This window comes from Oncorhynchus kisutch, unplaced genomic scaffold, assembly GCF_002021735.2.
Source record: "Oncorhynchus kisutch isolate 150728-3 unplaced genomic scaffold, Okis_V2 scaffold1494, whole genome shotgun sequence".
Lineage (NCBI taxonomy): Eukaryota > Metazoa > Chordata > Actinopteri > Salmoniformes > Salmonidae > Oncorhynchus > Oncorhynchus kisutch.
The window spans coordinates 26,397-39,227 of record NW_022263439.1 but is presented as its reverse complement, the minus strand read 5'-3'; the positions used below and the strand labels follow the sequence as shown (position 1 = coordinate 39,227).

Below are 12,831 nucleotides of genomic sequence, written 5' to 3'. Positions count from 1 at the left end.
TAATGTCTACACCTGTTGTATTCGGCGCATGACATAAAATTGGATTTGATCACCCATATTCATCGTACTTCTCCAATTTCAAACCAGTATGTCTTCTTTGTAACGAGACTGTTGCTGTTTGCAAAGAGTTCAATCTGAGATGTCATGATGAATCTAAGCATGGTACATTCAGAAGTAGATGTTCCACCCCAGACATGAGGCTGGAGTCTGATGCAGAAAGGAAGGTGAGCCTAAGGAGAGAACACCCTGTGTGCTTTACAGTGGTGATTTTAGCATGTACATATTTTATTGTTATCTAACATTTATTTAACTAGGCGGTTCTTATCGACTTACACAAATCCACAAGGAGTCAGTAGAAACCATATTTGTTTAAGCAAGTCAGCCATATCAGATATGTTTTTTAAAAAGGCAGTAAATGAGGGCGAATTAGCTGCCAGACGAGGCTCCTGTGGCTGATAGCCAGGTGCAGCGGTGGTAAGGATTCACTCCAAGATGCTGAAAGCAAAGCTCTAGCATTATGTTGGACTAACTAAAATTCTGTTATAAATGGTTTATTTGAGCTGTTCTTGCCATAATATGGACTTGGTATTTTACCAAATCTTCTGTATACCACCCAGTGGCGTAGCTTCAGCCGGTGTGGTTGCACCAGGGCCCGTGTCGTACATGAGCCCGGTGACGGGCCCGGATCTGCGGAGCCACAGGCCCCCTATGTAATTTTAATTCCACCCTACCATACCAAATACTAATTGTTGACACGAGTCCATCACACCGATTACTTCTTTAATTTAGGCCATATGATAAATGATCTCACTGATGGTTTCACCAACAAAATGTTTTTTTTGTCACTACATGTCAGCATGATATTTTAGTGTATTGATGACAATACCTCTAATTCATTTGCTAAATAAATCATATTATTCAATACCATGTTAAGATAATGAAATGCATTCTGGGATTCATTGTGCAAAAATACTCTCCAAAGCGTTGTTGTTTCTGTCATCGTTTAAAGCAACAGTTGAGCTAGCTATCAAGAGACAACGGGCAAAAGAAAAATAAAGAGAGAATGTCGAGAATAGAAAATTACGGATTTAAAAATCAGCAATGTATCAACACAAAAGTGGAGACCAAAAGAGCAAGGATCAAAAATGAGAAAGGAGGAGAGGAGGTATCAAATTAGTTAAATTAGATTCCTTTTTCAAATGCAGTTCAAGTGCAGCCATTGCTAGCACAAGCAATGTAGCAGGACCAGAAGAGGATGTAGGTTTATCATCACCAGCAGCAGCTTTTAGCGTGTGAAGTGAGCCAAGGCCGAGCTGTTCCATCATACCAGAAGAAGCAACTTTGACAGAGGAGGATACAGGTTGTCAGGTATCGGCGGATACGACCCTCAGCACAAGCCAGGCCGGACAAGCTATCCCCGGGCCGGGCAGGGAGGAAGAGGATCAGGGCGAGGCTAGAATCGTGGTGGCTGAGGAAACAGGTGGAAGTGGGACAGACAACATTTTTACCTATCCAACTGACAGGGGGCATTATGCAACAAATGTGGATCCAAAGGCGGGATTTCCAACAATACCAGATCAATAATGTGGGAGTTGGCTCTAATGAGTTCGCAAATGTAATTGTTCAATTTAAATAATGTTCCCTGAAATATTTTAAAACAATTACTGGTGATTCTTCACCACCAGAGGTCACTGATAACACAAGCTGAAATCACATGGGATTCCCGCACGGCACGGGATTTCACTTTGAACAACGGGGAAAACAAAAATGGCTGCTCCCCCTTGTTAGTTTAGCATTTGGTGCAATGCTTAGCTTCACTTGTGCTGGAAAGTGAGACTCCGCACAACAAAAGTCCCCTCCAACAAGAGAACGAGTTTACTAAGTGACGTCTCACGTTGAACCTTTCAGCAATATTTTTTGCGATTAACCGGAACGTGCGGAAAACACAAATACGCCGTTGGTCTACTCGCATCAATGAAAACGCGAGACAGAGATAATTACTAACTTGGTCAAGCCAATATCTACTCACATTTTAATCGGCTGGCCCTATGTCCACACTCGAGAAATGAATTATGACCAAGTCTACTCGTTCCTGAACGCCATAGACAGAAATAACACTACATTGGGCCCAACTAGTACTTTTCTCATAATGCCTGCATCGGCTGGTACATATGCCCCAGCTCATAGCATTCAGTAAATCCCCTACACACTGATTTGTGTCAGATATACAACACGAGTCAATCTCGCTACACTAGTATCTGGGTGAAAAAGAAAAACTACACACACGCCACTCTCAACAATAATCCTGATTGGTGTATGAGTAACTTGCTACACAATTCCTATGGACTGAATTCAACAGTGAGGCCTAGTTTTATCTTAGATTCCTCGCACGGGGGCATCAATATGACGTGACGTTATTGTTAATGTGATGACATGCTATTTATCGAATAATTAACTGTTTATTATTACGTGATTAAATAAATCCTGTAACAATTAACTCTAACCTGAAGCACCATGGGAAAAGCTTGTTTAATGAGTTACCGTTTCACAAATTAACTCAAAGGTTATATAGATTTCATAGCAGTCACCAATTAATTCATTTCCGTCTCATTCTGAATGTCACATAATTAGTAAATCTGCACAAACCCGGGTCTCACTAATTATGCCGTACCACACAAATTTAGTTGATTATTTATTTACTAACCAGTTAAATGATAACATAAGATAAATATACACAAACAGTCTAGGTTATTGGTCAAAACTTCATACAATGGCAACAGGCCCCTAGTGGACCAACACAAGATGGAGTTTTACAGAGAGAAAGAGAGAAATTCCACACTTGGATACATTTGTAAACTATGCTTAGTTTCAGCCCTCTTATGGGTAAAAAGTGTAATGTATGTATTTATGTGTTGAAGGTCTCTGTTGGGTATCTCTTTGTGGGTCGAGTTCCGCTTAGTGGGAAAAGTTTGGCCAACGCCCTGTTCATTCGTCTTCAGTTGTTAGTCTCTGATTTTCCAAACAATGTCACAATATCCTTTCTCTTAGTTGTCAGTTTCCTTGCACTCGTTCTGTGAGAGTGGGCATCTGAGGAGGCTAATCAGCCGTGTCGATGCTCCCGGCGTGGGCAAGAGGGCCCTGTAGACAACCGGTGACTTGAAAAGAATAGCCGGATGGTTCTGCTTAAATTCAACTTCCTAGATACAGTACTTAGAATAGCTACTCCACCATAAACTTGATTGTTCAGAGATTTACTTTGTCTTCAACCTCGTGTTGCGTTTCGGGGTCACGACTAGTCGTAGACCTCAGCTGCAGCGCGTGGTCAACTTATACCCTGGAGTAGAAAGGGGCATTTCCATCTTTATGACACACTCTCTGGGTTCCCTGGGGCGTAGCTAGTTACAAGGTATTATGATTCTCTATGATCTCGTTTAGACAACTAAAATCAGTCCTATCATCACCAAAACATTATCTTTCATATGCATATTTTCTACACAAAGTATGTCAAATCACATTATGAAAACTCTTCAAGTTAATGTTTTCGTTATAACATCCTCAACTAACTTTTAAGAACATCATAAAATAGACATTCATTTTCATATTCCATCCATCATTGTTTCCACCATTTGGCTGATCAAATATACATGTCCCAAAGTCCATTTATTTGATGTTGTGTAGTTTTGGGCTGTAAACTCTTCCTAAGGCACACAGACATTCCAGTCTCTCACATTAGAGAACAGAATGGAGTTGGGCTGTTGCATTATAATTTATGATGGGCGTGAGGTCATAAACCCCCCCATCAATCCCTCTATACTTCTCCCCGTCTTCGGTAGGGAGAGATATCTCTGTAGAACCGAGATCCACTGTAACCTGATCCTCACAGGACCATCATGACAATCCCCCTCTGGTGGGTTCAACTTGGAAGGATCCTGCATTTTGCAACCCACCATAAGAATGACCATCGAACGTCAACAATTGTATTTACACAATGTGGGCCATTGGTTTGTGAGAATATGAATGGGATCAAATTTGGTTCATATATAGACACCATATCATTTAAAACAGTTTGTTTAATTTAAAACTATACACAAGAGAAGATGTTTCACAGAACAAATTAATGTACAAACATATCAATTAACTTCAACAGTTATTAAAATAAATTAATCAATGACTAAAACAATGAATCTAGCATTAAAAAACAATTGAATAAACACTAGTCAATTCATAGCCTGTCCATCATTAAACAAAACGTGTTTGGTAATATCAAAATAATCCACCGAAACTAATGCTAAAAACTGATCATCGCATCATCTTTATCTGATACAGTGCATTCAAAAAGGGTTCAGACCCCTGGACCTTCTCCACCTTTTGTTGCTTTACAGCATTATTCTAAAATGTATTAAATCGTTTTTTCCCTCATCAATTGTTAGGCATTTTATGAATAATGACTAAACAATATCTACATTTAAATAGAACTATAACTAATTAAACTCTACTCTGTTTTACAATATCTGATGAATAATGTTAGTTCCTAAGAAAGAGGTTATGTAGCATGGATAAGGGGTAATTGGAAATGATAACCATTGTGTAGGAATGAATGTGTGTGTGTCTTTAAGTAAGCAGAGGGTCATTAACCTGTTTGAACCGACTCAACTATAACTCTGTGGCGATCAAATAAGACAGCGAGAGCCTCTCCAGGTTTTCCGCTATCTGGAACTGTCTACTAGGTAGTGACAGATAATGGTGAGACTTCAGAAGTTAATCTAGATATAGTGTGTAATCGAGTGTGCGCTAGTAGCTTGGAATGAACTTTTGAACCTGCTTTGTCCTGGTCGAGAGGAGGAAATACATTTTAAACCCTATGACATCATAGGTTTATATAAGCTGTTATACATGGTTCTATGGACAGCACGCTCCGAGAATAAATGCTATTGGCTAATTTTTGATAGACTGGTCCCTGTCTATTTTATTAAAATAAGGATCTTACAAATTCTTAGAAACCGACAGTGATTTTAATTGAATTGGTTAATGAACACATATAGGAATTGTAAAATTCCCATGACATCAATCTACACAAAACACCCCAAAATTACAATGTAAAAACAGTTTTTTTTGCAAACATTGTCTTAGCTGTGTGCTTAGGGTCATTGACCTGTTGGAAAGTGGACCAGTGTGAGGTTCTAAGAACTGTGGAGCAGGTTTTCATCAAGGATCTCTCTGTACTTTGCTCCGTTCAACTTTTCCCTCGATCCTGACTAGTCTCCCAGTCCCTGCCGTTGAAAAACATACCCACAGCATGATGCTGTCACCACCATGCTTCACTATGCTCTGACATGCACTGTCAACTGTGGGACCTTATATAGACTGGTGTGTGCCTGTTTGAATTGAATTTACCAAGTGGACTCCAATCAAGTTGTTGAAACATCACAAGGATACTTAATGGAAACAGCATGCACCTGAGAACAATTGAGTCTCCATAGTAAATGGTATGAATACTTATTTATTATTTGCCCCCAAAAAATCAAAAACTGTTTTCAATTTGTCATTATGGGCTTTGTGTGTAGATTGAGGAATTTTTGTAACAAAATGTGGAAAAAGTCCAGGGGTCTGAATAATTCTTTGGCACCGAGTATACAAAACATTAGGAACACCATCCTAATATTGAGTTGCAATCCCCTTTGTCCTCAGAACAGCCTCAATTCGTCAGGCCATGGACTCCACATGGTGTGGAAAGAAACCCACAGGGATGCTGGGCCATGATGACTCCAATGCTTCCCACAGTTGTGTCTGGTTGGCTGGGAGTGGACGTCTACTCTGAATAGCTCGTTCCATCTCCTCCCACAGATGCACAATTGGATTGAGATCTAGTGACTTGGCAGGCCACTGCAGTAAACTGAATTGCCTGTCATGGGTCCCATGGAACCATTCCTGGACAAGCCTTGGGGCATAATCCTGCAGAAAACATTAATTTGCAGCTGGATACATTGCTGCCATAAAGGGATGGACCTGATTGGAAATGTTTAGCCATCCTGTGGTATTAATACATTGCTCCACAATTATCAAGGGGCCCAATGTGTACCATGAAAACACACCCCACACCATCACTGCCAGCCTGCAATGCTGACACACGGCATTGATGCATGTACTCATGGTTTTCTCCATAGCCTAGTCTTCCCATCAGCATGACACAGCAGGAAATGGGATTATCTAGACCAGCGGTTCCCAAACCGTTTATAGTCCCGTAACCCTTCAAACATTCAACCTCCAGCTGCGTACCCCCTCTAGCAACAGGGTCAGCGCGCTCTCAAATATTGTAAGCCTGTCACACACATACACACACTATATGATACATTTATTAAACATAAGAATGAGTGTGAGTTTATCACTTCACACGAGCCTGGCTATAGGACTAGGGCACAAATAATCATAATAATCCATTTGGCTCTTTATTTAGCAATTTTACATATAAAACCTTACTTGCTCATTGAAAATGGTGAATAACTCACCACAGGTTAATGAGAAGGGTGTGCTTGAAAGGATGCACATAACTCTGCAATGTTGGGTTTTATTGGAGAGACTCTCTGTCTTAAATCCTTTTTCACACAGTCTGTGCCTGTATTTAGTTTTCATGCTAGTGAGGGCCGAGAATGTGGTTCCAAAGGGCATCAGTGTCTTAACAGCGCGATTTGCCAAGGCAGGATACTCTTGAGCGTAGCCCAATCCAGAAATTTGGCAGTAGGTTCTGATTCAATTACATTTTCACAGAACCGCATGTTGCAATTTTGATGAGGCTCTTTTGTTCAGATATTGGTAAGTGGACTGGAGGCAGGGAATGAAAAGGATAACAAATCTAGTTTGTGTCATCCGTTTCAGGAAAGTACCTGCGTATTTGCACACCAAACTAACTCAGGAGCTTCGCTAGATCACATTCAACATTTTCCGTAAGCTTGAGTTCATTTGCACACAAAAAAATCATACAATGATGAAAAGACCTGTGTGTTGTTCATGTTAACAAAGTTCCCAATTTTCACTGTAGTGCCCAAAACATCTTTCAAGCTGTCAGGCATTCCCTTGGCAGCAAGAGCCTCTCGGTGGATGCTGCAGTGTACCCAAGTAGTGTCGGGAGCAACAGGTTGCACGAGCGTTACCACTCCACTATGTCTCCCTGTCAAGGCTTTCGCGCCATCAGTACAGATACCAACACATCTTGACCACCTAAGTCCATTTGATGTCACAAAACTGTCCAGTACTTTTTGAAGATATCCTGTTGTTCTGGTTTCCAGAAGAGGATGTCTTCCTCAATTGACCCGCCAAAAACGTAACAGACATACAGTGGGGAGAACAAGTATTTGATAACCTGCAAAATCAGCAGTGTTTCCTACATAGAAAGCATGTAGAGATCTGTATTTTTTATCATAGGTACACTTCAACTGTGAGAGACGGAATCTAAAACAAAAATCCAGAAAATCACATTGTATGATTTTTAAGTAATTAATTTGCATTTTATTGCATGACATAACTTTTTGATACATCAGAAAAGCAGAACTTAATATTTGTTATAGAAACCTTTGTTTGCAATTACAGAGATCATACGTTTAAGAAAATTGAAATGATTCATACTTTTAGTTTTAATACTTAAGTATATTTACAACCAAAAACTTTTACTCAAGTAGTATTCTACTTGGTGACTTTCACTTGAGTTACTCTTGCCACATTAAGAGCAGAAGTAAGGATTCTATCCTGTGTCTGTTCTCTGATGAACTTCTAGCTGACCTGATGTTTTGAAGCATTGTAATCAGTCAGAGCTGGATTAAGTCTACACTCCTGTATGCATACGTTCATGTCTTTTTAAGGGGCCCGGTTGAGAGAAAATCCTTCCACAGTCAGAGCAGGAGTAAGGCTTCTCTCCCGTGTGTATACGTTCATGTTGTTTTAAGGTGCACCGTTGGGAGAACCTCACCCCACAGTCAAAGCAGGAGTAAGGCTTCTCTCCTGTGTGTGTTCTCTGGTGTACTTTTAGCTCAGTTGATGTTGTGAAGCATTTTACACATTCAGAGCAGCGGTATGGCTTCAGTCCTGTATGTCTACATTTATGTGTTTTTAAGTTGCACAGTAGAGAGAAACTCTTTCCACAGTCCGAGCAGGAATAAGGCTTCACTCCTGTATGTATATGTTCATGTGTTTTTAAGTTGCACAGTAGAGAGAAACTCGTTCCACAGTCAGAGCAGGAGTAAGGCTTCTCTCCTGTGTGTGTTCTCTGATGAACTTCTAGATGAGCAGATGTTGTGAAGCATTTTACACAGTCAGAGCAGGAGTACGGCTTCTCTCCAGTGTGCAATCTCCGATGAACTGTCAGAGACCCTGCTGTTGTGAATCTCTTCCCACAGTCAGAGCAGGGATACAGATTCTCTCCTGTGTGTATTTTCAAGTGTATTTTTAGCTTTGATAAAATTGGGAAAAGCTCCTCACAATGTGGGCAGTGGTGAGACCTCTTAGCTCTGTGATCTTCCTGCTGCTGTTGCTCTCTGGATGTAGAGAATGTCTCAACATTGTCTCCTGTGTGAACAACATCAGAAGAACCAGTCAGTTGATGTGATATACATGTCAATAATATGTATTTTATGTAGCCATTATTACATCAGCAGTTATCACAAAGTGCTTAACGGAAACCCAGCCTCAATCCCCAAAGAGCAAGCAATGTAGATATAAAAAGCACAGTGGCCACGAAAAACTCCCCAGAAAGCAGGAACCTAGGAAGAAACGTAGAGAGGAACTAGGCTCAAAGGGGTGGCCAGTCCTCTTCTGTTTGTACCGGGTGACATACACGGCTCAAAAAAATAAAGGGAACACTTAAACAACACAATGTAACTCCAAGTCAATCACACTTCTGTGAAATCAAACTGTCCACTTAGGAAGCAACACTGATTGACAAGGAGGAGGAGATCCCTCAGGAGACCATCCGCCACCTCATCAGGAGCATGCCCAGGCGTTGTAGGGAGGTCATACAGGCACGTGGAGGCCACACACACTACGGAGCCTCATTTGGACTTGTTTTAAGGACATTACATCAAAGTTGGATCAGCCTGTAGTGTGGTTTTCCACTTTAATTTTGAGTGTGACTTCAAATCCAGACCGCCATGGGTTGATAAATTTGATTTCCATTGATAATTTTTGTGTGATTTTGTTGTCAGCACATTCAACTATGTAAAGAAAAAAGTATTTAATAAAAATATTTCATTCATTCAGATCTAGGATGTGTTATTTTAGTGTTCCCTTTATTTTTTTGAGCAGTGTATGTATTCATATCAATAGGCTGTACAACACAGGGGAATACAACTATTCTAAAACTGGGTAAGAGATGAAAGCTAAAAAGGGGCGTGTCATCCTCTACTCACTATCACAAGAGTTAGTAACTACACAGACTCACTTCATATAACTATAAAACACTGGCAGTTTGTCTCCTTCACTTCTTTAGTCTACTCTCTGATCACTCCAGATAACCCAGTGAATAAAACAAATGCTGGCAATACTGGTGTCAAACCATGCAAGTTTCAGTAGCATGAATTAACATCTACCTTCTCAATGAAACAGTTCTACAGCAACTTTTCAGACACAGTGGGAAGTTGGAATGAACAACAAACTTACAACCTGCTCTTACCATGAGAAAAAGATGTCTCTATCTTCTCCTCCTCTTCTTCATCTTTAATGTTGACATTCAGCGCCAGTGTTTGACTGCAGTCTTCCAGCTTCACTGATGCCATCTCTGGATCCTGCAGTGCAAACTGGGCTCCACTGTCACAATCAGGACACAGTGACTGTAAGTTTGAACTCGGTGTGGAAGGAGAGAGGCAGGCTGGGTCTGTTCTCACTGTTGATGTTACCGGCCTCAGACTAATCTGAGTCGGCCAGTAGTAATAAAGAGAAACAGATACAAAAGTTAGTCTTGACAGTTCTGGCACTTTCTTAATTCTCTAAAAATAGTGTTTATATTTAGGTGCAGGAGCTCAACAATACTGTTGAGCTAATATTCTATAAGAGGAACATGAGATCAAACAGTAGACATTTGAGGTGATGGTACTCAGCTCTGATGAGCTCCTGTCCAAGTCAAGCACTGATCTCATTTCAATAGATCTGGTAGCTAAGCATTGACAACAAAACATACATTCATTCACATTAGACAAAGCATACACTTTAAATTAGGCTACACAACTCTAAAAGCACTTAATCTATAGTAGATATCCTGAATTCACATAAATGACCAAAACAAATGCAGTGCAAGGGTGCAGTATGTTGTAGGCAGCACGATGTACTACTTTCCTGAATAACCTTGTCACTGTATTATTCCAATCAAAAACCAATAGTATTTCCGTTCACACCATAGTAACATTTATAGATAAAGATAACTTGATATGTCTGAATATTAGTACACATGTAAAAAAACTGATAATCATTACATTTAGCTCCAAAACAGTGGTGAAACCGTAAAAGTGTCTCTCTGCTGCACCCTCACTGCCTGAACTGAAGTGTGTTGATGCAGACCGAGTGGAAACCGCTATTTTACCATCTCGTGAATTTTACACAAAACCAAAAACGACATGTTAAACGAACCCAGAAATCTCAAATAAATTGATCATAAATAAAAATTACCTTGACGAAATTATATACATCCCCTCGGACTAACCTAAAGTCTCTATGTGACAATTTATCACGTTCACTCACACGGTTTGACACAAAACATAGCACATAAAACCTTTATCAAACGTGATAATACCTTGACGTAGTTGTTACCTAGCATGTTATGACATGTTCTTTCGATATTATAACGTGCTATTACATACCAGTAGTAATACATTTGAAACGGACACACAGAAGTTGTCGTCTTGACTGCACAATTCTGGCGTTTCCTTGATTGCGAAGAATGATGCGCGCCTGCGCGGAACTTCCTGTTTCCCCACTACCAGTTTCTAAACCCAGAGACGTAACAACGCGAGACTTCAGAGAACGCTTCTGAAGCAGACCACGCCTGGGTTTGACAAGTCAATGAGAGAAGTGAACAATTCTGATACTTTTGCAGCATTTAACGGGGATCCTAATAAATACCAAAAATATTCCGTCGGCACACACTTGAAACATGGCCATTATTTTATCAATGTCATAACTGCAATGGCTTGTTCACAATAGCTCTCACTGCGTGATACCTACCACAGCATCACAGGTAGCCTAGTTATTAGCGTAAGAGCGGGGCAAGTAACCGAAATGTTGCTGTGTCGAATCTTCGAAATGACACGGTAAAAATCTCTCTCTCTGAACAATGCAGTTAACCCACTGTTCCCTGGTAGGCCGTCATTGTAATTTAACATGTGTTTGTAAATGACTTGCCTTGTTAAATAAAGTTTTTTTTTTTTTAATCACATGAGTAGGCAGACCGATGTAAAGTTCGTTTTATATTCATTCATTCGCCAAAAGCCTTTTAAAATGGCAAAAATCAATAACTAATTCATTGATTGTCACATGAAAATAGATATGGTTTACTCTATAAATGTCTAGCATACTTTTACAACCTCTGTTTTGAGTAGAATTTCCAGTTGACTAGATAGAAATACATAAAAATCTATCAAATGTCATTTAAAACTGTATAAAACAATAACTAATTCACCGTTTGTTACAGATCTATTGAAATCACAGAAACATGATTTATTCTATAAATGTCTAGTATATAGTCTAGTAGATTGTCGCAAAAGAAAAAAACGTGTTATAAGACGAGACAAAAACGTCAAGACAGGAGAGAGAAAGGTACGTTTTCCATTGAATTTGTTTCGCTTTCTTTTGGGATACATGAATTCTGCTGCACGAGGAAGTTAGCATTTTGGCCTGCTAGCTAACTGCAGTGCCATAACCGTAGCTAGGTAACGTTAGCTGGCGTTATTGTTAGGCCTGCTAACTAGTTACCATATCACCATATCACAAACGGTGAATTAGTTATTGTTTTATACAGTTTTAAATGACATTTGATAGATTTTTATGTATTTCTATCAAGTCAACTGGAAATTCTACTCAAAACAAAGGTTGTAAAAGTATGCTAGACATTTATAGAGTAAACCATATCTATTTTCATGTGACAATCAATGAATTAGTTATTGATTTTTGCCATTTTAAAAGGCTTTTGGCGAATGAATGAATATAAAACGAACTTTACATCGGTCTGCCTACTCATGTGATAAAAAAAAAAAAAACTTTATTTAACAAGGCAAGTCATTTACAAACACATGTTAAATTACAATGAATATACTTTCCATGTAGTATGTTGAGTTTTGACTAGCTACTGTGGCTAGCTAAGTTACCTAACCTGAAACTGACAAATAGCTATGATATGGTCGCTACTCGCTAGCTAGCTATGCTCACCTTTGTGTGAAGCTAGCCACAATAACGATTATCCACATCAGTAGAATTTACGGCTTGCCTTCATAATAAAAGTTCCCCATTGGAAACAGGGTGTGGTCAATCTTGGTTAGTTATACATATCTTTCGTGTTAGCATGCACTTATAGCTAGCTGGATAACACAATAACTAGCTAGCTATAGGCTTAAACCATGGAAAGCATGATGATGATAACTACTATAGGGTAACATAGTGTCTAAATTGTCAAACATTATTCTTCTCTACGACAGATTTCCACAAGGTCTCAGACTCCAAGATGGGAAAATGCCTACTAGAAAGAAACATAACAGAGACAGAGTTGTTGATATTCATTGTTATTTGTAACATTAAAAAGGAGGACAAGAAGACAATCCCGTTTTTCTAAATTAGGCTACAGTGCTTTGGAACGTATTT

At 39.5% G+C, this 12,831-nt stretch overlaps 1 long non-coding RNA gene across 1 annotated transcript; it reads right to left on the bottom strand.

The window, feature by feature from the left end:
• Positions 1-5,658: 5,658 nt before the first annotated feature.
• Positions 5,659-11,301, bottom strand: LOC116366466 (uncharacterized). Its single transcript, XR_004208280.1, has 3 exons — positions 10,839-11,301; positions 9,659-9,896; positions 5,659-8,556 (listed from the first exon to the last, which is right to left on the bottom strand). It is a non-coding gene; the product is annotated as an uncharacterized LOC116366466 (long non-coding RNA).
• Between the last annotated feature and the right edge of the window lie 1,530 nt (positions 11,302-12,831).